Source organism: Corvus moneduloides, chromosome 2 (assembly GCF_009650955.1).
Source record: "Corvus moneduloides isolate bCorMon1 chromosome 2, bCorMon1.pri, whole genome shotgun sequence".
NCBI lineage: Eukaryota > Metazoa > Chordata > Aves > Passeriformes > Corvidae > Corvus > Corvus moneduloides.
In genome coordinates, this window is record NC_045477.1 from 40,491,846 (window position 1) to 40,519,080 (window position 27,235).

At 38.2% G+C, this 27,235-nt stretch overlaps 1 protein-coding gene across 7 annotated transcripts in view; it reads left to right on the plus strand.

Annotated features, from left to right (window-relative positions):
* The first annotated feature begins 3,290 nt into the window (after positions 1–3,290).
* CNTN5 (contactin 5) overlaps positions 3,291–27,235 on the plus strand; it is a 620,272-nt gene continuing 596,327 nt past the window's right edge. For 2 of the 7 annotated variants that reach the window (XM_032099227.1, XM_032099221.1), the window contains exon 1: positions 3,918–4,227. The gene's annotated coding sequence lies outside the window, so the exon portion shown is untranslated. Of the gene's footprint in view, positions 3,491–3,612; positions 3,784–3,913; positions 4,228–4,250; positions 4,357–27,235 lie in introns of those variants that run through there. The other 5 variants (XM_032099224.1, XM_032099225.1, XM_032099222.1 and 2 more) reach the window with 4 other exon arrangements.

A 27,235-nucleotide genomic window follows, 5' to 3' on the forward strand; every position in this document is an offset into this window, starting at 1 on the left:
CTGCAGAGACAAGGGAGCACTCGGCCTGTCCCCTTCTGTCAATAAACGAATTCCACAGCATTGCTGTTTAGCTCTTTGATGATCATTATTTCAGTAGCAACATACTGCCTATACCCGAATATATCAAAATGTATAGGACCCAGACCATTTTATCTTCAACCAGGCAGCAGTGGAAATTTACGCTGGTGTTGTTTAACAAGTAACAGAATGGCCTCATCATCCTTAATGTGCTTGACTAACTGCGGTGCAGCTCTGTCATCTTCTCAGACCACTGCTCAATGAACAATACATTCATTTTACAAGTTTCTCTTACAAAATCAAAATGACCATTGTGACATGCTATAAAGCTGTGATACAAAACATGCTTCATTCTGCTGCATCAAAACTTTTTCAAATAGGTTGACATTCTTCCAGTCTTTATGTTGGACCAGATGTCATCTGTTTGCACTTCCGAAAATTTAAGAGGCTCAAGTCCCCAGAGCTTGTTTGGTTTTTTTTTTTAATTTTATGCAGCAACTTCTTTCCATTGCTAATGTCTTCAGTTTGTTAATTATCTGCTATAACTGAAAGCTTTCATGGTAGGCTCTGAATCTTCTGATGTTTGCCAAAGGCCTGAAGAATTATGTGTCACGTTTACACATAATTCTGCTTATCCCCCTAGAAAATTTTCTTATAACTCCAAGTATACAGCCATGAGGAGTGTATCCAGATGTTCTAGAGGAGGACGAAATATAGTGGTTGCCACTAAAATTATACAGCTGTGTACTAAAACAGGGCCAGTGTACACCTTTCAAAAACTACTATTTTCAAATACTGCCCTCCAGGTACCTGAGAGAACTTCTCATAAACAGAAGGGGAAGAGCAAGGGAAGCTTTCATTATCTCTAAAGATACACCTCCAGTGTTGTTGCAGACACAGATGGGGGGGAGAAATTTTGCAGCTAATTCTTTTCTTCAAAACTCACTCCCTACCTTATATTCTGCAACTGGTTAAGAAAGAACAGTAAAATATCCCAACAGTAATGGTACCACTCAGATAGCTCTCCATGTGGGGAAAAAAAAAAATACATTATGCCCTGCTTGAAAGAAGAGAGACTGAATGAAAAGAAGTACAAAACAAATCAGAAAAGAGCTCAGAAACAATTCAGACTGAAGATATGCTGCATCTGTTTGCTTGTCCACTGCAGACACTGAGATAGAGAAATGAAGGCTTTATTTCGCTGATAGCCGGACAACTGGACCAGATACGCAAAATGCAGCTGGGTTGGCTTAAAGTCTATAGCAATAATAGTACTGCAACAAAGTACTGTTTATGCTGAATATAACTCACTGTCCATGCACTAAACACTGAACATGCATGCCATAAAACAGCTCACAATCTTACAGTGGTGGAGTAGAGCAGGAACTGACCTTGCAAAGGATACACAGAATCAAATGAAATTTTAACCTGTTTAAAAGCTGCGTGCCACTTTCCTTTCAAAGAAAGATAAAACTCGTGCTCATACAAATCCACTTAATTCCTGATTTTATTAAAGGAAAAAATACCTCCTTGTAGAAATATTGCTGATGTGAAGTTAAAAAGCAGGAAGCAAACACTAAAAGCTGCCATTCATAAGAAAGATGTACTTTGACAAGGACTTTGAGTAAAAGTGAGCTAAAAGAAAAATAGTGTGTAACCCAGTGTGTATGGCATGGGTGCCTGAAAGTATTTTAAAAAATAACCCTATAAACTTCACAAAGGAAGATGAAGACCATAAAGTCAAGTCTTTATGATTAAAAAAAAAAAACAAACTCTGCATTTCTTTTAATTCCATCTCTACCTGTAAAAAAAGTAACCAATGAAAATCACCTCTTCAAAAGTAATGTCACTATTGTCATAAATATCTACAGTATGCAAAAAAAAATTATTAGCAAAAATGCTTGTGGCTTTAGCGTTCACTTTGGAAATATTGAGAAATGGAGCCTCATAAGTTATTAATAAGATCAGAATTAATGCAGTCACTATTCCTGGCTTCTGATTAAATGCTGTCTTGTAACCTAGTAACACTAGAAATAATGACCACATGATAATTTTCTGTGAATTGAGTCAATGAAGGGAAGCTTTGATATGTCAAGTTGCAGCATTGCTTGCCCAACAGAAATATGCCTGGAGACCCATCCACAGTTGTGGAGACAATTTTCTTCTGTGTTTGTATGGGATAGTGTATCCAGACAAAATCCGTTTCTAATGATGGGTTCATTCTTGCTCTTCCACTATGATAGTTAAGACAGTGGGAGATGGTGATGAAAGAATGGAAATTTGCAATCTTAGAATAATAAAAAAAGGAATTGAGAGTTTTTTGCAACTCATCCTCACTGACAGTAGTGGACAGAATTCACTGAACGTGATGTTGAGCTGTAAATCCTCTGACAGACTTCCATATATTATACAGGACCACAAAAGTGTATAAAACTGTGTCACTCATCACTAGTATCTTATCTTGCTAGAGGCTTCAATATAAGAGACAAGCAAAAGACACAGAGAAAAAACTTGTATTAGTATTGCCAGTTTAAGACTAGAGTTGTATAAGAAACGCAAACAAATTCCAGAATTAACCCAGAATCGTCTTTCTCCTGAATCTAAACCCAATAAAGGTCAGTTTTTAAAAATTAGTCAGAAACTACCTGGGATAGAAAAAATAAATAAATACAAAGAAAAATTAGTAAAGAAAAATGCACACACATACACACACATATTAGTACGCCACAGAGGTTCAGAAAACATAAACCATTGAAATGGTTTACGCTTTCTGTTGAATCACTGAGGCAGAGAAAAATCACAGAGAATAGGAATAGGAACTATACAATAATTACTCAGTTAATGGGTAAGTTAAAAAAGAGTCCTGACTACTTGTGGAAGGCAAAGGGGAAAAAAGGCAAGGAAAGAAAAGCAGAGACGGCCAGAAAAGTATTAAATGTTATAGCAGAAGTTGCCATTGCCACAGGGGGGAAAAAAAAAAAGAAGAAGAAAGGAAGGATTAGAATCAGCCTGGATCCTGAGGACAGCCATTAGGGAGAGGCAAAGAGTGGGAGCCCGCTAGATGTATGGATGGATGCGAAGCGGCCGAGGAACGCCTGTCAGGAAGCTGCTGTGGCGGAGCGGCTCCGGCGGGGCTGCGCGGGGCGGGTGCTGCGGGCGCGGCGGGCGGGGAGGGCGCGGGGCGCTCCGCGGGGCCGGGGCGAGGCGGGGCGCTGCCGGCTGCTCAGCGGGGATGCGGCTAAAAGCGGGTGGATGGTGGGGAAGGGAGCGGCGAGGGAAGGGGCTGCCGTAGCCGCGGCATTCCGGCTGCCGGCCGCGTGGTGCTGCCCCGGGTGTGCCTCCAGCCGGAGCAGCCGCGTTGTAAAGACGGAGAGGGTGCGCTGCGCTGCGCTGCGCTGCGGGCAGCAGCCGCTGCTCCCGGGCTCCCGGCTCCGGCTGCAGAGCGCGGGGATAGGGAGGGTCATCACCGCTGGTGAGGAATAAAACGCATTCGAAAAAAAAAAAAAAATCTTAAAAAACCAATCCACTTGGACGGAGGATGGGGAAGGGGATGAAAAGGAGAGAATGGGGTCAGAAAGTGGTGGATGGAAAAAGCTGGTGTCTTGGGTTAGAGGAGCAGGAGATCAGGGGACAGCGCTCGCCAACTCGCCCTCTTGCCTTCACACTCCGGGGCAGAGGAGTGAAGAGGAGAAAACCAGGGAGGAAGGTGGAGAGCAGCAGGAGGAGGAGGAAAGCGAGAGGAGGGGAGTCCTTGCGCGCTTAGGGGTAGGGGCGAGCGGCGGTGTGAGATGGCACTCACATAAACACACATCCATATAATCTATACATCCACACGCGTCCAGGCAGGGGCGGGCAGAGCCTCCGCCGCCCCCCCGGGAGCAGCCGGGGGAGGCGCCTCGGTCCCCCCGCGGGAGGGGGCACGGCGGGGCCGGGAGGGGCTCGCGGGAGCTGCCGGCGCGGATGCCTTCACCTGGGGCTTTCCATCACTGAGCGAGCCGAGGAGGAGAGGCGGTCGGGTCTGGAGAACTACCTCTGGATGGTTTAAAAAAAAAAAAAAAAAAGAGAGGAAAAAAAAGGGAAAAAACCCAACTCTGCAATCCTCTGCTCCCCCAGGCTCAGCACCATAAGGGACTGCTATATTTGAGGCTGTCAGGAGGATGGGAGAGAGAGGCTGAGAGTCAGGGCGAGAGAGACGGTGCCACAGAAGCGGTAAGTGTCTTTGCCGTTCCCCCAGCCAGGCACTGATTTCCCTGGTTAGACTCTGGAGCGTGTGCAGATTATTTGTTGTAATATCCATCGCAGCATCTCTGTGAGCAGTCTACTGTGAAGCCGGCAACGGTGAGAGATCCCATTTTTGGGCTGCAGGTTTATGTGTTTTGCTTTTTTGTTTTGAATCTTACGTTGAAATTGTTGTCATAATTGAGCAGAAAAGTTGAAGCAGAAATTACCGTGGTCTGCTATATGCTTCCTGTCATTTAACTAGCGAGCAAACTACTGCAGTGAATGAGTTGTGAAGAGAGATGTGAGGCTTTTAGTACAATACATACTCCAGAGAAGGAATGCCTGTTTAAATGTGCTAATTTCTTATGTTTGGGAGAGCTACCATGCTAATGCTCTAGGGTGAATCAGGAAATAACCCAGCATATTGAGTTTATAGTGATCCACTGAAAGTTGTGTTGTTTTGGAGTTTGGAATGATACTTAGCTTTGGGATAAACAGTTATCTCTGGAATTAGAAAAGTACGGTGCCAGGACTCTTCTTTCTCCTTTGCTGACAGGGAGAGGAGATGGAATTACATAAAGATGCACTGATTTTTCCTCTCTGATGTGAGGACAGTTGATAAGACTATGTGGAATGTCTGTGAACTGGCTAGAAGATGAACTGAGAGTTATTGTGACATAGAGCACAACACTGTGTTTTTAAGATTTTTATATCAGAAAAAAAGAAATCCATGACTGTATCCGTGCTTCTTCAGCTGTTTAGTTGCATTCCTGTTAAGCTCAGAAACTTCATAAAACAGAAGTTAGACAAGATAGTGTAACGTGAGTACTTAGGATTTAAGTTTTCTATGTGTTGCAGTATTTCAGAAATGTAGCTTAAAGTTTTTGCAAAGTTCATTTCTTTTTTTTTTTTTTTAAAGTAATGTTTCCTTGAAATGACACAAATTTAGTTGTTATTGGTTTTTTGAAATGAAGGACCCAGTACCAGGTTTTTTTCCTGAGGGGTTACAGCATTCCTCTAGACTTCAGTGAGCTATGGATGAGACCCTGAAGTTTGAAACTACAAATAAATTACATGCTCACTATTAGCCAAAAGCTAAAGGGGGATTCCTGATGATTAAAATTTGAATGACATTTTTCCAATTAATAAAAGTGCCATTAATTCTTGCTGAGTTATAGTACCACTCCTTCAGAAGTACTTTATGGCAATCAATATTAACACAAGATCAGTTTATTCTGATTAATATTATTACAGGAATTATTGAAAGAATTAGCTATAACTGGACCATTACTTTAAAAAGCTATCAAATGCTCTAGTAGAATTTCTAAAAATATTTTTAATAAATTGACTTTAGTTACTATAACACTTACCTACAAAGTTTCAAGTAAAATAAACAAACAAACAAAAAAACCAAAACCCCAGCCTCCTCCCCCCAAAACCCTTTCTCTATCTTGTTGTGAGGGAAAACACAAATGCTTGTTTACTAGTTTGAGGTATGCCAAAAGGAAGACAGAAAACTGAGACATGAACCTGAACTATAGTAACTGAGAAATGTTTTATGTAGAGTGGCCTTCTGTCGGGATATACTATGGGAATGTTTAAGAGATGTGGTTAAGAAGGCAAAGTTTTGGAAGACAACAAATATATTAAGGAGAGTGAAGTGTTAAGCACTCTTGAAGGCGATAACAGCTAAGTAGTTTTATAAGTGGACTATTGAACATGCAGTGCTTCTGTTTCATACACTTACAAAGCAAATGCCCATGCAAAAAGTCAGAACTTGCAGAGCATAACATGAAAATGTGAAGATAGCTATGGACAGTTTGGAGACAAAGAGTGTAGATTTTTTGTTGGTCAATATGAAGCTGAAGGTCATATTTTGAATTTGAGGTAAAAATGTTGGTAAAAATGTAGGGATCTTAATTTCATTTTACAACAAGGGCAGATGTACTAAGAATGAAAACAGAAAATAAAAATGTCTCACTGGCTGAATTATAGTTGAGAATTTGAAAGAAAGCAGCTTTGAAAATAGGTCTTGAGGAAAAATATTGTAGCAGCTAAGATAAAAGGTGTGATTAAAAGCTCTGCTGTTAGAAAATGATAAAGGGCAACTTTAAGAAATGCATCTCTTGGACGACTGTTAGCAAAGGTTCAGTACAGGAAGGTCATGACTGGCAAATTTGCTTGAGTCCCCTGAATAAGTTGCTGACATGGTGAACTATTGGGGAATCAGTGATATGATTTATGTGAGTTTCAAAAAACATCCAGTTCTGTGCTCCACAAAATATTGATTTGGAAAGTAAATTTTTGAAGGAGTGCTGGAATGAATTCAAACCTGACTTAGACATACGGACCAGAGGGTGTCAGTAAAGGTAAAGAGCTCTGTATGGAAAGAGGAGGTTAAAAGTATGATGCTTTAAGTGACAGTCTGAGATCCAGTTTTCCTTCTTGCTTGTAAAAAGCTGGTATGTTCAAAAGGTCTAGATCTGATTTGCTAGAAATATAGAAAAATCTGTTCCACTGAACAGATTCAACACACTGGAAGTTTTCTGATTAGGTTAATGATAGGAATATTTATTTTAAATAATTAATGCAAGTCTTTACAAAAGACATCATAGAAAGCTATATGTTAAGAATATACATACCAAGATATTGAGCCATCTGAGGTGATTGGTTTGATGGCATTGAAAAAAAAATAGTTCTTCTGAATGATTTTGCGTTTCTGCTTGTAGCCTGCAACACAGATTTTAGTTCCTCTGAATGCACTGCATAATTTGCCACTGTTGGTCTGCTCCCTCCTTATGCTCCTGCTAAAGCTTCTGCATTGCACTTTCTTTCAGTTGCAGAAAAACCTCAATCATTTGAACAATTTCTTGTACTCTAAAATGCTAAGTAAAATCCACCACAGTTATACTGCATTCTTAATTCCCTGACAATCAGTGTGAAATAGACATTTGCTTACTAATACTATATTGGTAGGCGCTTCCCAGTATATTTTCTTCCTTCTGTGCATGGCTTCTCTGATGCTTTTTTCAGGGTCTGTTACACCCTGGATTACCAACTTCTTAATGTTTTACAAGGGAAAAGTACTCTTTCTGGAACTGATGGAGTCTCTACAGATTCTTATCTCCTGAGCAATTTTGATCAATAACACTTTATTAGGGGATGGGCTTGCAAATTATGAAATTGTTAAAACTTGATAAGATAAAGACATTCTTATTTTGCCTAAAGATTTCAAAGACTCATAATGTGTGTGTATGCATGTATAGATGTGTTTATACACACACATATATACAGAAGAGCAATGATTCTCTGTCTTTGCAAGCTGGAATAGCAGCAACAGTAATATTTTCTAGTTAGTGGAAGGAAATGTAATCTGTTTGTTTTTATAATTAATTTCCTGGCTGATTTATGAAAATATCCCAAAGTGTGTGAACCATAAGAAAATCTGATCTTTGCTTATGAGCTGCTTTCTAAAAGGAAGTTTAGGATGTTTTCTCACTGTATTTCATAAAGGCAACAAGGCAATTCTAAGGTGTTGCAAGAGGATCTGTAATAAGGGAAATACTATGTCAGATTCTGTATGTTATGAATATAATAAAACATTAGAATTACCATCCATGCTACAGCTGATGTTCTTGATCACATGCTCATACTTTTTGTGTATAGTCATCCACTCAGACTAGCTCCTAAGCTTACAGAGCCATCAGGTTATGTCAGAATGATGCATGCTGTCATGTACTAGTTGCACGACCATAGCTCACCTCTTTATATCTCCTTCAGGACCAAACTTACACATCAGTCTTGGGGAAAATTGATAACTCTTCTCCCTTCCCATACCTAGAAATAGAAAATACATCAAACTCTTTCCATCCATCAGAAACCTCTTTTGGGAATTTCCTTTTTCAGTATGCTCTTAAAGGTTTTATTGTAAATGGTGTTAAAACATGATGCTATCTTTGGAGAACCTTCAGCTCCTGAAACTAAAAGCGGACAAAGTTTGTAGGTAGTTCATTGCAGTTCCTGAGAGGGGTGAAGGATGACAACTTTCCACTCAACATACAGGGAGGGACTTGTACACTCACTTCAGCCTCCTTGTGAGTGAAAAATGTTCAGTTTTTAATAGTTAAAGATTTGCTATATATTCAACAGGATTCCTAGCCTTCAAATAATTTTGATCAAGACTAAATGTACAGCTTTGTAATTGATGTAGGCATAATATCGAGCCAGTCTTTTGGGTGTCTTCCCTTACCAAATAGCATCATTTTGCAAGAATTCATGAATCCCATTTTATTTTTGTTGGGTTTATAGTCTTCATCAAGTGCATGGTGGACATTATCCTGTGGCTGTGACATTCCTGCTATAGGTTGTAACGAAGCTGCTATAGAGGTGCATTCAACCAAGAGTAGTGGCTACACAGATGGAAGGGTAAATGGAAAAGGTTGTTTGGTCATACTAACAGAAGAAGCTGATATAAAAGGATAACCTCCTTATAATATTATTTTGAGAAGACATTCAGGCACTAAACTTGAAGAGTTGTAATTCTTTCTTAGCCATGAATAGACATATCCAGAAGATGTGTTTGCTTCAATGGTCTCCCACAAATGTGCCCTCAAAACTAAATGGTAAATGGTGAACAGATTAACAGAAATTTACATTTGGGAAAGGTGATTAATTATTAACTGTTTAAGAACACATATGTCATATGCTCTGAAAGATGACCCATTATCCCTGTTAGCTTACTCTGCAGACTTTCATATGCCATCTACTCTTGGTTATTCGCAGATGTCCACATAGACCTGAAGTGTAATGAACAAATCCACACCAAAGTGAGTCAACAAAGTCACAGTATATGTTTTACCTCTTCTTCTGTGATGGTTCTCACAGAGAAAATTTGCCAAAAGTATTATAGACACTCCAAGAAATTACTCTGGACAGGCTGGAACACTTGGGGGACATTGATCACAATTGGTCTGACAAAGTCATTCAGCTTTGTCATGTTCATATTATTACAATGTAATCAGGATTATCCATTTAAATTTACATTTATTCTTGTGATGGCTTGGATGGGGGGCAAGATATACAGAATGGATGAAATAGAAAATACTGCCAATTTCATGAGCTCTCTTGTTCGTGTATAGGAATTTTAGTATGCCTAGCACAAAAATGGATTTAAAGTTCTGGACACAGAAGCGAATTAAAATTCCATTCAGTTTCTTTTTCCTGTGCTTATTAATTTCTTTCCCATAAGCTTTCATTGCCTGGAATATTGTACTACAGCCCTCTTTCTAAACCAAACTAATGAAAACTTTGTCTATAAAGTGGCACTTTAAAAACCGACACCCCGCCCCCCCAAGTATAGTTCTGTACCTGCTATATAGGTTACTTTGATGTACAGTTCACCAACTGTATGTATAAATTTTAGATTTTTCTTTTTTACTGTAATTTGCAGGTACATCTGTTTACATATATGTAAAAAAATGCAGATACCACTTTAAAATGCAGTCGCCTCAACTGTCTAATTTACATTACAAGTCTATACTAAATATTATTTAGATTAGAACTCTGATTGTCATAGAAGATTTTTTTGTTTTATTATCAAGGCCCTTTATTCCATTATAAACCTTATCATCATCATGGCAACTAGACGTGATAATCATAAATCAAGGTTTTGTTGCACTGAGGGCTGTAAACACAAAATGGTCCCTGAATCTAAGAACCTATGGCTTAACTCAAAGACTTCCTTTTATTTGCTGTTATTTCTGACCTTTGACGAGCTTATAGCTAAGGGAAGACATCTGTGTTTCACAACCATGCTACCATGATCATGTACAGATTTCTTCAAGATCAGCTCCCACACCAGAAAAAAAGCCTGAGATACTATCTGCAACACTATGACATGTGTAATGATCACACATATATGCTATAAAATGTCTTGAAAGTTTGTCTGAAGACAGTACCAGTAGTCCACAATTGCTTCTGAAATGTGGACTTTTTAGACCCCGTTTCTAAATTAACTTATTCTTCAGGTTACCAAAACCTCATGCAGATCAAAACTTATTAAAAACAATTATATGGACTTTCACATGACATTCTTTTAAAAGATAAGTTCTCCTTATTAAAACTTTTTATTTGTTTTGTCAATCCAAATATAATTGATTAAAGAAAACAAATAATTTACTCAGTCTTGTACCACAACCTTATTCTTTGTTTGGATTTTGACTTTTGCGCATCTGAGGTGATAAAAGGTCCTGATTTCTCAGTCTCATATGTGCAAGATGCTCAAAATGTTCTTACTCCCCTGTAACATATTCAGTGTCATGTATTGTTGCTGCTTACATGAAACTCAGCTCAGGGAAAGTGGGAATAAAGCCATTACTTCTCTGATGTCATAAAGTCTCTCTGATGTATGTGTGCACAGCTTTTCAGTTCAGAACCAGTTGTGTAGCATTTCCTCTTTCTGGACTTTGGAAGCTATTTCTTGGACATTGAAATAGCTTCAGACTGAAGAAGACTGACTGTTACATGTTTGAGAAGAGGCATAATTGAAAATGTATTTCAGATCAGATAACCAGGGAGGATAATTTATTAAGAGGGCCATTAGAATATAAAGATAATTTAGAAAACATGATATATAGCTGAAATGCCTGCAGTCTTGTTTTCCCCCTTGCATATCACAACTGACTGATTGCTGAGATCTAAGTATTTATTTGTCTTATCAATCACTTTGTGCCTGAGTCATTCACTGATGGGCATAATCCTCTGTTTGTGACTTCAAAAGGCATCTCTGGAGGAAATTTGAATGTCATCAGCAACCAATTGAGACATTACTGAAGGCATCAGGTAGGAGGAAGATGTTTGCACAAGGAGCATATTAATCAACAACTGGAGAAAATAAGCAGCATCAAAGCAGTGCAATTCAGTTGAATTTGGATTAAATTCTTGCATATTTTCTACAAAGCAGAAGCAAGACAGACTGATTGATTCAAACCATACAAAACCCAAAGTCCTTCCCTAGAAAATAAATACAGGCTGGGCAAATCAGGAAGCATAAAGTGTAAAGGAGCAATACAGATTCTGTGCTTAAACGGTCATTACTTAATTTCTGCTACCTCTGTAAGTTTTCATTAAGTATCCATAAATTACTATCAGGATTCCTTCTCTGTCAATCTTTGTAAAATAGTTCCTTTGAAGCAGCAAGATTTTAGTTGTAAAGGAATGGAAAGGAATTTGCCAAGGATTTCTTTCAAAGCTTACAAAAATATGTTGAAATTATAAACAATATGTGCATGATTATATAGGATTATAGGATTTCTGAATGAGAATAATATGTGAAAGAGGAATTTATCATAGCTTTTTGTTATTTTGCTTCAGCAGAAAATGATTAGTAGTTTCATATGTCACGTTCTGCATCAAGTAAAAGCTGACATATGAGAAAATACAGTCAGTTGAACACTTGTAATGTTTATTGAAGATAATGTCTATATCAAAACCGGCATGCTAGTTTCATGTGTTATCTAAGATTTCAAAAAAAATAGCAGGCTTTTTTCTGAGGATTGGTTTAAAGTCAAAACAGTGTGGGTCATGAGAAACCTCTCCAAAATCTGTAATGGACACACTTTCTCTTTGGAACATAGAGTAACTGAGAAGCTCAGGGGATCCCAAGAATTTATCTAAAAACTACCTGTAGGTGGTATAATAAGATCTGGACTATTTTGCAGTGGAAAAAAAAAAGACTGTAAATAGCTATATGCAAGGCAGTGGTTTTGGACTTTCTGTTTATTTCTGTTTTATTTCTGGGTTTATAATAGAATTGCAATGATGTAACAGCAAAAAAATACAAAGGTTTACCTTTTATTGAGCCTAACTTTCTTTGAACTGGCTGAGAAAAACTTCATCCATTAACTTGAAAATAAAAATTAAAGAAAACAAAGTCAGCTTCTAGCATCAAGCACAGTAAACATGGGGTTGTTTTACTTCTTTATAATATAGGGCAGATTTTAAAGCACCTAAGAGATATTGCAAGAAATCCTTTTTCATTGTTTAAGAAAACAGACACTTTGGCAGGTTATGGGCAGAAGATCCTATTGCAGGAGAGTTTTATTACTTTCTACTCATTTTTATTTTTACTTTATTACTTACTAGTGTATAGAAATATTACTGGATTCTGTGTCTTTATTTATAATTATTTCTTCTTAGTGTAGTCTGTTTTATTGCGATTTTCCTTTGATTTCCTCATCACCTGAGATTTTCCCACATGTTGGCTGGCATGAAATTAGTTTTCTTAATTTGTATGCTTGGTTTGCCTTTTCTGTAATTTGTATTTTATTGCTAATGTCAGACAAAGAAGGAGATGAGGGAAGTATTGAGAACACAATCTTTCATCAGTTCCCACTGCCACGTATAAAGGCAGCAAATAAACGTATTCCGTTAATGCAGTAAAGTCAGAGTCCTTGTGCCTTGAGATACATTAAAGAGACTCTCTAGCACTCCAAGAACTGCCAAATTAGATGATGCCAAGGGAAAAGAAAGAAAAAAGGAATAAGAAAAAAGCACTTTCACGTAAAATTCACACTGCATTTAACAAGCATAAGAGAAAAACACTTATCCAAAGCTGAAAGTACAGGTCACTACAGCTTGTGTTTAAGAGCCAGGCTTTCCACTGAGTGGCTACAAACACAGGCCGGGTAGTGCAGAAATGGCGAGAACCATGCAGTAATGAATCCCCATTTCTCTGCTTGGTGCTGTGTGAGGGGAAGAAGGGGAAAGTCCATATAAATTATTCACCTTTTGTGTCACAGACCTGCACCTGCAAATGGATAATCCCTCTATTAGTGTTGTGGAGGGTCACACAGCACACACACAAAACACTGTTCTGGGTTACTGAGTTTTTTTGATATACTGGGTAGAAGCTGTCACTGAACACCATTGGGAATCAGGTATTGTGCCTATCATCTTGTCAACTCATATTTCTCCTAAAAATACTTTAGTTGCCCATATGAAATGTTCTGGGTATAAAGTAGCTCTTTTATAGGTATATTTCTTCTCACTCAAAGTATGCATTTAAAGAGCATCTTTTTAAATATAATGAAAGCAAGCAGTTAAAATCTATTGGCCTCTAGCACCTGCTGACTGCTATTTTCATTAACAGTTTGTGCATCTCTTTCCTGTGTCTTCTAGATCTCTCTCTTCATTGCCTCAATAGGGTCACATCTTCACATTTTGCCTCGTCGTAATTGTGACCAGGCTTTCATGGCTAATCTTTACTAAGAAGGACTCAAAACCATCAAGAGACAAATTCGCTGCTGGCATAAGCAAGTGCAGCAACACTAAATTTGGTGGAATCCTGACTGCTCATTTTAGGATAGTTTCCCTACCTTGAATTTTCCTGCAATCCTCAACCCCTACTGCTCTATGAAGCACATTTTACCACGAGCAGTGACTGAGGAATTCTAGGTTGGATTTTAAATCTGCTACCAAATGTATTCTGGCTATGCTAGTGACAAGCAGAGCTGCACAAAAATTACCCATTTTTGTTCTGTAAGTGTCCATCTGCAGCAATGATGATTTTCTGCCTAAATATTTTATTCTTCTGTGAATGTGCAAAAATATGATTTTTTTTCCTCCTGCTGGTTCTGCTGACAAGCAGAACTTTTTCATACAGCTCTATAATTAGGCTCCAGAGCCCTGTGGAGACACACAGCAGAGTGGTAGGCTTTATATTCTGCAACACTCAAAAGCTGCAGTTCACAGACGTGTGCTTATATCTATCCCACCTCTTTGCAAGCTATAACTAGACTCTTCCATTCCCTTTGGATCTGTCCCCCTGTGTCTAACAAAAATGAGAATTTTGAGTGTTTCTAGCCCTAAACTGCAAATCAGCACTCGACCACTGTGTGAATCTTTTGACAGAATGGAATGGAGTTTCAGGTCATCGTGGAAAATACCAGCTAAGGAAACTTGCATTGCTTCAGGTAGTGCAATGAAACTATCAAACTTTATATAAAAACAATAACTCTTAAGGGTTTTCACGCGATTCTTTTCAGCAGGAATGTGAATTTTTGTGGTGGTTTCCATCACATTACAGTGTTGCTGATCAAAAAACCCAATGATGATGTTCCTATAGCAAATATATAGTTGTAAAGATTACTGGTAGAAGTTGTACATGGAATATTATATATTGCTCTTGTATGGCCTTTGGGGAAACCTTCCATTTTCCTTTAAGAAAACCTTCAAACCCTTTAGTGTTAAAACATGCTACTTTAGAGAACATGAGTCTTTGCTACTTCAGGCCAAAGATAGCCACAAACACCAGTAAATTAGTAACAACACTTTTGCCTCCTAAAAATGGTTAACATCTGAGATTTCACAATTACTAATCTTCTCTCCAAACCATTTAGAAATATGGACTGATGTGATTTTTTTTAGCTTTGTGTTGGTGCAGTTTGGAGAAAAAGATTTTCATGTTATAGCTAATGAGAGTTGTGGCTTAATCTTTAGCACTGCTAGCAGCAAGAACCAAATTTCCTGTCCTTAGATCATTTTTACAGGTTTAATTAATAATGTAGACAGTTGAGTCTGCCTGCTTGAACTAAAATAATTAGCAGAGAGTAAACAAACACTTTAGGTTTCACTTTATGAATGGTGTGGTGCCATTTTAAATATTTAACATTTTGATCTAAGTGACCAATCAATTCTTGAAAAGTGCCAGGTTACACCAACAATCCAAGCAAGAGGCTGAGCTGTGAGAAAAGGTAGGCTCCTGTAACTGCTTCTCACCAGCGAGGGCTGCAGGAAATGACGTGTTAAAATGAATGTTAAAAAGGAGGGTATGAAAAGGTAGGAGCTGTCAGAAAAGGAATGGTAAAAATATCAGAGAGGAGCAGGAGAGGATAGAAAGGTGTTTAATGCATCTCAATGACTAACTGATTGGTTAGATCTCCATATGAGGTCTTACAGGAGCAAGTGTCTCATGCACATTTAAATCTCAGGTAGTGATTTATTCGTCTGTATATTCAGGGCAAGAAAAATGAAAATGAAAAATGAAAAATTAGAAAAATTTATTGGCTTTTTCTTCTAAGTATTGATGGTCTGGGGAAGAGGAGACCCACACCCTGCCCAGCAAAGCAGTAGAGCTTGTATGTTGGGCATGCTGAAACCAGTAGTGATTGCAACTTTGACTTGGGGAAACACGTACACACGTTCTGAGCAACTTCATACACAGTCTAAAACTAAGCATACACTTAACAAACGTTGACTGCATTTCAGTGAAGCAGTCTTAAGTGAAGTCCTGAACGAGTACCTTGAAAAAGGGCATGCTAATTACACCTAATCTTTACTTCATGGCATGGAATAGTACTTTTGAATTATAGAAATTTTGTACTTCTATCAGGAACGTTCAAAAATACGCTCCTTAATCTTAAAAATGTCTTTATTTTTGTAGATTATGTCTTGTAAACCCCAATATCTATTTTCTATCAGGTTTTATCTTTCTTATTATAAAAATCACAAAAAACATTGAATATCTGATAAACACATCATAAAAATTTTAAACAATCTCTTTGATTCAGTCAAATGTAGTTCCCTTTCAACGGCATAAAATATTCAGAAAAACAGGTTTCCATTTGTTTTTTTCAGGAGACTAGATAAAGATGCAACCAGTGCCACGACTAATAGTGATTAATATTATTTTCTGGCAGGTGTAAACTCAAAAAAAAAAAAAAATATCTGCAAGGTTCTTACTGTCCCCACTTCAATAAATTAGCTCTATTACTGCAGCCTATGATGAGGCGTCTGAGCAGTAACTCACAACAATTTTCCCTCCAACTCTTTTTGTTAATCATGATCATACTCGGAAAGAGAACCTTACCTGTTTTTCATATTTCACACTGAATTTCCAGGACTGACAGAAAAACCACAAAAATATTTGCTTACCTGTTGTGTTTGGTACAAAAACCACTGCACAATGTTTAATATGACTCCCTGGTGTGCCATTTGTGTATGGTTGCTTTCCAGAGAAAGATCAAGCTTTGGTTATATTTTTCAGTAGGGCATGCTGCCTTCAACATTTTAAAGATGGTGCTGCAAGTCCCTTGCCATTTGAGTAGGAGAAGTATTCTGGAAGTGTGCTCTGGAGTGGCAGGAGGTTTTGATGGGGTTTGGATACAGTCTCTCTGGGAAACTTGCTCCATCTCATCCTCGTGCTGGGGCGGGAGATTTTCATCTCTCAGTGACACCAACACAACAGCACTGAAGCATTAGATGTCTGAATCACTGTCACTACTTTTTTTTCTCCTTTGGAAACAATGAACAAATCACCAACAAGTCATCTAAAAAAAAGGGAAACTTATAGGAGCTTCCATATGAAGTGATTCGATTTTTTATTTATTTATTTGTAACAATCTTTGATGACAGCTTTTGGGTGCTTCTTTGGCAATGAAAATCCAAAGATGGATGTGAAAAAATGAACATTCTATTTTGTTTGTTTCTTTCTAGATTTCTAGATTTGTTTGTTTCTTCTCTAGATTAAAAATGTTCTTTTGATATATTGAAAATAAAATTCCATTCCCGACTGGGATTTTGCCAGACATTGTCATAAAATCAAAAGATCTACTTTTAATCCATTTAATCTATTAACTACCTCTGGTTCTGAGCAACCAAGGACCTCATTTTCACTCTATATCTATTCTCCCATCTCTAGAAACTGATGATGCAAGCATGAGGGAAGGAGTCAGTTAACTGTTCATCCTCTCTTCATGGCTTTTTCTGTGACACAGAAAACTCTAAATCTGGCAGCAAAAAGTGGTTTGAACAGATTACTTTGTTGCCAAGGTAATAAAATCCATGAGCTTTCAGAATAAGCAGATTTATTGTATGATATTTAATGTTCATGGCTGACTAAGAAAAAAAAGGTAACAGCTTTTTATGGGAGATAAGGTATACATCTTTTGGAATAGCAGTTTACAGTTTTTGGGTAGTTTTCAAAGCCTATACTAGATGAGGTGTGAACCAAGGAGAGGGGAAAGGGATCTGTAATTACCCAAGACTGCCAAGCGCAATGCCTCTGCATCCCAAGCCATTATTTCAAATGTATGTATGCATGAGTGCACAGGGAAAGGCACTGTTTGGGTTTTTTTTCAGAATTGCAAGTAAAATTCAAAAGGTTTTGAACTGTGATTGTCATCTGTGATTTCTGAGACATGGCTATCCTCAGTAAGAGAGAGTGACCAGGTAAGAAACAGTCAGTTTTCAAGCATTCAGTCTCAACTGGGATTTTGTTTGTCTTATTTGTAACCTCTGCTACCAGTATATAAAAATATGACTTGAACTTTTGATTAATATTTTTTTGACTGCTTCATTAAGCTTGTCTAGTTTACTAGCAGCATGGGGAAACTCACAAATACAACATTTTTTTTTGAGTCTCCAAATACAAATAAAGTAGCTTGTGCAGGCATCCTCAAGGACCTGCGTCCTGAAATACATTTATGTAAGTTAATGTTCGGAGGACATTTATAGGAAATTGAAGTAAATCATGTCAAGGCTCATATTACCAAGGTGCTGAATTGGGGAAAAGAATTTATTTTAGTGGAGATAAAATAACCTTTCAGCCAGAGAAAGAGGATACTCCAGAGCACTGGACTGAACACCGGTGCCTTATCATTGAAACCTCCATGGTTTGCAGCCTGACCACTGTGGCTCTGTGAGTGTGTTCCCTTGGAACTGAAGTTTTAAGGGAGGAATTCACAGCACAGTAAATACTGATGATCTTTCTTAACTCTCATCTACCTCATTTGTCAACATGATGAATTTGTATATGCTCAAGGTTTTAAAAGATAATGTGGCTTACTATTGGCTCTAATGGGGACTTTTTTTTTTAAATCGCTCAGAATGTTCAGAGTAATTTTATTTCAATATGCTCATTTTTCCTGTAAACAGTGGTCTCTTGCCATTCGGTCACATACACGCTGTTTTGCTACAGAAGCTGTTCATCAAAGTGTTGACGTTTCATTTTAGTGCACATTTGGAAAACAGATATTGTTGTTGGTGGTGATTGTTGTTGTTTTGCTTTGACTTGGGAAATGCCGTATAGTGTATGTGAAAGCTCTGTGCAGTCCCAGGAGTTTGCTCCCAGACAAAAATTCCCAGGCATTTTAGAAGGCAAATTAGCCACTTCACCCCAACCGTCTCTCACACCAAAGTGCCGCCTGCAATAATGCAGGCAGAGTTAAAACAAATTAAGGGAAGCGCTTCCTCACACAGCATGAAGTCAGCCTGAGGAGTACAGTCACAAAGTTCATAGATTTGATTTTTGAAAGGGCTGGATAATTTTATGACCAATAATAACATTTTTAGTTATGCATGCTAAGTGAGGTATAATTGGATTTCCTGCTTCATAGCATCAGCTACAGGGTCACTACAGGGGCCTTAAAGGGATTTATTTACACACACCCGCATATGTTCACACCCATGCACACTTCCGCATGCAGCAATGAATTTCAGTGAGGTGTACTAGAGAATTTTCTGAATCACTGTGCATAAGCCAGTAGCTCTGAATAGTTACAGCCAACATCTACAAGTCAACAAGAGCCATGCAGAGGAACTTTAGTAATTGCAATACATGTGGAGCATGCAAAAACTGTGGGCACTTTGTCCATTTTTCAAATGGACAATGGCAAGTCTGGACTCAGCTGCAGAAGGAAAAGAATTTGTCTAAAGACCAGCTTTTAATATTCAAAGGCTTCTGGCAATATGAAAAGCAATGCAAGCCTCAGTTGGTACCAGCCAGCTGTTGGCTGTAGACACAGTCACTAAAATGTGATTGTGAGTTTCATTAGCACAATCGTCGTTCTCCTATCATGGTCATTTCAGAAATCAACAGGAATAAAAAAATAGGAGAGCATATAATGGATGCAACTTTTAAAGTACTACTCTTTTTTTAGTAATTCTCTAGGTGAAAATTAAAAATTGATTTGGAAATTCGGAGGATTATTGCTGCAGTGAAAGTTCAGGCTATGAGTATGACAAAGTAGCACATGAAGCCTGTTTTTAGATTACTATTTTTCCTAGCATGCTCTATGTTATCTACATTGGAACATGAACCTATGGAAGAATAGGCTATTTATTAAGGTTATTAAAGGTATCATATATCATTATTAGCACTTTTGGCTACCAGAATAGGATCTTGAAACCTTTTCTATCACTGACACTCACTGCAGAATAGGAGAAGAGTTAGACACCAGAAAGAACCCAATTAAAATCTGTATGTTTAGCATGCAGATGCCTAGAGCATGCCAAAGGCAAGCAGTTACGACTGGGACAAGCCCTATATCCCACTGAGGCCACCACAATTTAACTCAGTCACTAACACATGTCATTGAATCTCTTCTTTAGAAAGTTATGTTTTTTAAATAAAAGTACAACACTCATTCTGTTGAAAGGCAAGAGAATAAATTTCATTCATTAGAATGGAATAATAGCTGGAGCCATTCCCCAAGTTTGAGTCAGGGGTTCAGTTTTGTGAGGAGCCAGGAACGGGCAAATGCACAGGTACATTGCCATAGCATGGTTAGTGGTCCCTGATTGTGCAGGAAGGAATCAGCTGCTTGCTGCTGAATGGAGACAGAGGAAGCTTCCAGACGAATGCTGGAGGAAGCTTCATTGCTCCTAAGAACAGAATCACTTAGAGGGAGTCCTCAGTTCCTCTGCCAGAAATGCATCTGCTAAGCAGAAAATAGTGAAACAGCCAGCAGTTTCAGATCCAAGCACTCCAACCCGAACCTTAAGTTTCTGTGGTCTCACAAGGTTTGATTTAGTTAATCTCCAATTCCTGCTTCATTCACTTTAGAACTAATAAGGAAAGATGTGAACTGAAGTCCATACGTCCAACAAATTAGCCTCTTGCAAATTGCCTCATCCCTAGCCAGCCTGTCTACGCTGTATTGTAAAATGTGACTTCAGGCAACACAGTCATAACTGGAAAGCTACAGCTAGATGCATCCCCCTTTGCTTACAGTCTATCCCCCTTACACAATGGGCAATTTGTTCAGACTTTTGTAATAAACTCTAACTGTACCAAGAAGCTCAAACTAATAAAGTTTACGTGATCTTATCTATCACAGAATGGTAAGGTTGGAAGGGACCACAGCTGGTCATCTGGTACAGCCTCAAGCAAATGTAAATTATGAACTGGATCATGAAGGTGACATTTAAATTGTCTGAAGAGTGGTAGACAAGAAAAAGGCAGAAAAAGTATAATTACAGAAGAGCCAAAGAGAATTTTATTACCTTAATGATAGGCTTGATATCAAGAATTATTTGACTGTGATGAAACCATTAAAAGTATGTTAAACAGAAAGAATTAGGCCAGCATATTATTATAGCAAGGTGAGTCCAGAGGGCAGAGAGGAAAACAAAACAAGGAAAAAATCAGTTTAATTTTATCTGGGCAAATTTCTGACTAGGCGCATTGAGAGTATTGGAGAGCCAAGGGAAAAGCCCTCCCAGTTCTGAGAAAGGATAGGGCAAAATTGGTCACTATGTAGATATTTTTTGTGGAAGAGAACAATACACCTCAAAGAGCATCAAAAAGATGGATATTTGCAGGATAATACAGAGAAAATACATGAGTAGTAGTGGGTAGAAAATTTAATATATACAGAGATAGTAATTTTGTTTGTTTTGTTGAATCCTTTTGTAGGATTCTGCCCCAGGAAGAATGTTGAGAAAAGCTGTCACCATATTCAAAAGCACACAAAGATTGGAATACATGTCAGGAGAACCACTACGAGAAGACAAAAGGATTAGAAGGCATTTTTTATTACAGAAGGACAAGGGAATTGTGTATTTCAGACTACATGGTCTGAATTCAGTTGAATTCTATTCTGTGTAATCCAGGGCTCTCTATTCTTCTTAAAAAATTGGGCCTCCAAATTAAAGCTATGTTTTGCCTAATTGTTACTGAAGGCCAAAGATAAAGCAGAGCATCTGGAATGGTATTCAGATTCAAACAAGCCCATGAGCTTTCATTCTATTTTAATTTCTGGAAAGGCATCATTTTAAAAGAAAGGAAAAGAGTGAAAAAAGAAACAGCATGGAAAAGGCAACAGAGCAATCTAATTACTTTATGTTCATTCAATTTTATATATTTTTTTTAATTTTTTTTAATATTACATATATATATATATATATATATATATATATATATATACTAGTTTATGCCATCCAACATTTTCATTTAAGAGAACTATCACAGGGAAAGGGGTTGTAATGTGTGTTTGTACTGGGTGTCATTGTAGCAGTGTCATTTTCTGTGTACTGGTGGTCCAGAAGATGATGGCAAATGTGTTATGGAAGGGTTCTGCGACTCATCCCAAATGAAAGGAGAACTGTGCTTCCTTTGGAGACTTTCCTCAGTGTTTGTTTTCCTTCCTTCCTTGTTTTACTATTTTAGCACTCCAAAGCAAAAGTCATTTCCAGTAAAAAATATAAGTTTGTTCTTTGTGTATGGAAAGCATAATTAAATTACTAATGCTTTAAAAGATGGAGTTTAGATCCTGTTAAGCAGATTTTTATTTGTATTGATGAATTCATTTGACATCTGCTTACTACTTAAAATATTGCTATCATCTAATGACCAGACATTCTGGCTCCATTCGTTGGAAGTGTCACTCAATAGCTGCTCTTTAGCGCTAAATGTTGCATTACACAGAACGATGGAGTATTATGAATTTAATATATTTTAATTATTTTTCTAATGTCATGATTGAGCATTATGAAGCAGGTGTTCTAGTAAGAGTCAAACTCAGTGCATTATCTACAAAGCAATTTTATTAAAACAGTTAGAAATGTTTGTGTTTGAAGTGTCTGAAAAGTTTTAAAATTCATGTAGGGATATTATCCTCTGCCCAGTTGTTTCCTTTGGATACATATGCATGCAAATTTTCATTTCCTTGCACACAAGAATTTTTCAAGAGAAGATGAGTATTACTTAGGTTTTTCCATTTAATTTGCAAACACTCTAGCATCCTTTCTGCCCTTTCTGAATGCTAAAATATAATCCCATAAATCCACAGAAACACTGTCAGGAGCTGGACTGGCATAAAACACCAGATCTTGCTGGACACTACATTATTTTTATGAGGTGCTGGGTATGTTCACTATGCACTGATTCCACAGTAAATGGATTGGACTGCAAATAAACTCGCAGTTTTGGGTTAAGAAGAAAGATGCTCAACAGGAGTAACAGCAATAAATGACTCTTTAAATAAGAGGTACACTGAGTTGCTCACTAAGTAATAGTATTTGATTTGGGAGATTTAGTTGTTCTTTGCAGCAGTGTGAAAGCATTCCCCTTGGACTTTTGCTCAGAAATTACTGACACTATGTTTCAGGGAAGAGGGAGAGAAAATTACAACAGCCCTACCCTTGAATCAAGGTTAAAGGCCTTCTTCTTTAATGTGCACATGCATAGTGAAATGTTGGAGTGGGAGGGAAGGAGGAACTTGGATGGGGCAGGAAAGTGGATGGTGATTGTCTAATAATGGTGCTGTCAGAGAGCTGTGGGAAAAGTCAAGAGGCCTGAGGAGTGACAGAAGGCTTGTTTGCATATGCCCTTTTGTTAGGTAGGGGATTTCAAAGATTTAGCTTCAGCACTGACATCACAAAATCTCCAGGTAGACCATGGGACACAGCACCACATTTTGCACAATTACTGTGATGAGGAAAGGACAGCAAACAAAGTAGTAATATCCATTTGTTATAAATCATATGGTATTAAAGTAAATTACATAAATTGTTGCAGGAAATGGGAGGCATGTATTTTTTTATTGAATTTACTTGGGATCACTTTATCAAATAAAAAAGAGAATTCTGAGAAGTTTAAGGGTATTTGGTGAGAATATATAACAAGGCTTCAAAACCCAAATTCAGATACTGAATATAAGTGGCTTTCAGAAAGGCTAAGCTGCCAGTGGCTCCCTTTGTCTTCTTTCAGTGGCAGATGATGTCTTTCTGCTTTATGTTTTAAATAGGATTAGCTGATAGAGCATAAAATAATACACTTCCAAAAATCTAACTTAATTTATTACATCTTTGCTACAGTATTTTATTTGACCTACAGCATGAGAGGGCATGCTATGTCCCAGCATGTGTCCTTCCTCTAAATTTTATTTCTAAAAGTACAGGGAGGAAAGATACTGAAGGAAAGCTAATGGTCAATTACGCTGGGGAGGATCAGGGAAATATTTACTTACCCAAATGTAGGCATTTACTATGTCAGTTTTGATATTTCAGCACATCACCTATAGTAATTTTCAAAGAAATTCAGTCCATTCTAGATGTCTTGTTTTCATCTTTTTCTGTTGGTGTTTCCCTTTAACACTTTATACACACATAGTAATCCCCAGCATCTGTCTCCATCAACTCACTTATTTGATCCCACCTTCAGAAACATCTCATTCTTTATGCTAATTATTAATTAATTAGGAGTGGAATTTAAACTTGCATAGCAGATCATTTCCCAGCAGCCCTGGATAACTGGACAGGTCCCAGGTGAGTGGAGGCTAGCTAATATGATGCCCATCTATAAGAATGGCAGAAGGAAGATTTGAGGAACTGTAGCCCTCTCAATCTGACCTTCTGGAGAACGACATGGAGCAGATCATCTTGAGTGCAATCACGCAGAACATGCAGGACAACGGAATCAGGCCCAGCCAACGTAGGTTTGTGAAAGGCAGGTCCTGCTTGACCAACCTGATCTTCTATGACAAGGTGACCTGCTTAGCAGATGAAGGGAAGGCTCTGGTTATTGTCTACATGGACTTTAATAAAGTCTTTGACACCATTTCCCACAGTGTTCTCCTGAAGAAACTGGCTGCTCATGGCTTGGACAGGTGTACTCTTTGTTGGGTAGAAAACTGGCTGGAGAGCCAGGCTCAGAGTGGTGGTGACTGGAGTTACACCCAGCTGGGGGCTGATCACAACTGGTGTTTCCCAGGAGTCAGTATTGGAGCCATTAATGTCTTTAGCAACAACTTGAATGAGGAGATTGAGTGAACTCTCAGTTTGCAGATGACACCAAGTTGGGTGGAAGTGTTGATCTTCTGGAGGGAAGAGAACTTCTACCGAAGGATCTGGACAAGCTGGATTGATGGGCCAAACCCGATTGTATGAGGTTCAGCAAGACCAAGTGCTGGGTCCTACACTTGGGTCACAACAACCCCAGGCTGCGCTACAGGCTGGGGGCAGGGGCTGCCCAGTGGAAGGGGGCCTGGGGGTACTGGACAACAGCAGCTGAACATGAGCCAGGGTGTGCCCAGGTGGCCAAGAAGGCCAATGGCATCCTGGCCTGGATGAGCAGTGGTGTGGCCAGCAGGACCAGGGCAGTGACCGTCCCCCTGTACTCGGCACTGCTGAGGCCACAGCTCCAATCCTGTGTTCAGTTCTGGGCCCCTCACTGCCAGAAAGACATTGAGGGGCTGGAGCGTGTCCAGAGAAGGGCACTGGAGCTGGGGAAGGGGCTGGAGCACAAGTCCTGTGAGGAGCAGCTGAGGGAGCTGGGGGTGTTTAGCCTGGAGAAAAGGAAGCTCAGGGGGACCCTATCTCTACAACTGTCTGAAAGGAGTGTGTAGTCAGGTGGGGGTCAGTCTCTTCTCCCAGGTAGCAAGTGGTAGAACAAGAGGAAAAGGTTTCAAGTGGCAGCAGGGCATATTTAGACTGGATATTAGGGAAAATTTCTTCCCTAAAAGGATTATCAAGCATTGAACCAGGCTGCCCAGGGAAGTGGTTGAGTCACCATCCCTGGAGGTATTTAAAAGACTTTTAGATGTGGTTCTCAGGAACATGATTTAGTGATGGACTTGGCAGTGCTGGGATAATGGTTGGACTTGAGGATCTTAGGGTCTTTTCCAACCTAATCAATTTTATGATTCTATGATCTGTGGAAAGTAACTGCACATGACTTTTCACTATTTATCCTTGTATCCAAGGAGATTTTGCTAACAAAGAAAAATACATTAAATGCTTTGCTCTAAGGTCAGAATATGTACTTTTCAGGAATTCTGTGCCCGTTCCTTGTATTCTGAGTAGAGAATTTTTAAAAATCTGTTAATTTTCCAGTGTTACAGTGGAAATGCTGTAGCAAGGGAGAACAGAAGACTCTACACTCACCAAGGAGAGACAGAGTCTACAAGGCAGTTGTTGTGGGAATTGTAAAGCCTCTGAGCCTTAGCCTCACTGTCTGCGAAACAAGTATGATAGTTATCCATCTTTAAAATCTCCACTGACTGCATCTAGAGGAAAGTTTGTATTACTGAGCCTGAGCTGGTGATGTTTAAATGCAGTTAGAGTCATACCACCTGCTTTCTCTGACAAGCCTAGTGAGATGCACACAGAGATGGACACCTTGGGCTCACTGAACTCAGTAGAAACACTCCCAATGTGTTAATTAGGCTTTAATTCAAAATATTAGCATGTGCTACATTTTTAAAATTGGCAGTAGCACTGCTTTCTATTCATGAATTCATGTCAAGTGTTGCTTTGTTTGTCAAGGCAGTGCAGTGTTTTGTTTACAGATCAATTTTCTCAAAAGCTGTAAAAAGTGTTTGACAAAAGAAGAGAATGTTCTGGTTAAAGGTGGTAAACCTTTTTTTGCAATTTTATTGTATAGATTTCGGTGTTGACTCTAAAGGGTTGAAATCACTATTTGAAATGAAAATATGACTGATTTTTTTCTCTCCTGTTGTATTTGATTTTGTATTTTACATTTTCAAGTGATTACTTCAACAGTGAAAATATTCCTAACAGAAATTTCATATGTTCTGAGAAAGTACTTCTGTAAGCAAACAAAAGGCAAATGAAAGATTTCATGCCTTAATAAATGAGGTGAAAACTTTTTTTTTTTTACTTTAAAAATATTTTCTTTAGGTTTCACTAATAAGCACCCAGTGATTTATTACTTAAAAGTAAATTAAAAGGTTTAGGAAAAGGAAATATCTCCTTTAAATAGCAGATCTTGATTCCCAATTTACTTGACGTGTGGAGTAGAATGAAATCATCACTGTATTTAAAATTTCAGATTTAGATATTTAAAAGGTGTATTTAGGAAGAAGCTCTGTACAGGTTTGAATTGTGTGTATATACATACATATACATGTAGTGATTTAGTTTACATACACATGTAAAAACCTACTCTTCACTTTTGCTTACATGACAGGCTCATGGATGACACAGGAATGAACTGCCATATCTATAATTCAGTAGCATAATAAAGTCATGCACGTAACGTAATTTCCAGAATAACGCTCTTCGAGTCTTTCATTTTGCCCAAAGCATTTTACAGTCAATGCACAGCTACAGCTTGTACTCCCTAAGATGCCGTACTGTTTGTACTGGTTCAGAGATTGAATGGAAGATGACCTAAACTACAAGAGGGACCAGATGCTGCAATGAGTTCTACATGTATAATTTCTATTGCAGTCATATGTATTCAGATCTATTAGCTAAATCTGGATTTCAGAATCATGACTATAGCTCTGATATTTGGACAAAAGCCTAATTCAGTGTCTGAACCATCATCTGGAGTAAGTCTTTGACTAATGTTGAATCTTGCATAGTGTTGACCACCAGACACGATTTTTGCAACTTTATAACTATATTCTTCAAATACCTCAATAAATCACAATTTCAATTACATTTTCTCAGATTTTGAATGGGGAAACGAGTTATTGCATCTTGAAAATATTTTGCATCACAATAAAGGATTTGAGTTTTATTATTTTGCTTTGTTGACTAAAGAAGTAAGCACCACATTTCTCAAATAGTAATACTAAATCTTTGAAGTCTTTTAGTAGATCAACTTCTTTAATGAGAGAACATAAAGTTGTTCATGCTCAGAAACATTTTTTTCTTTGTTAAATAGTAATCAGATCTTTTCAATATTTCCATAATATACCAGTGCCTTTTTAGTCACTGTGAGTTTTAGTACAATTTACCTTTCAGACTG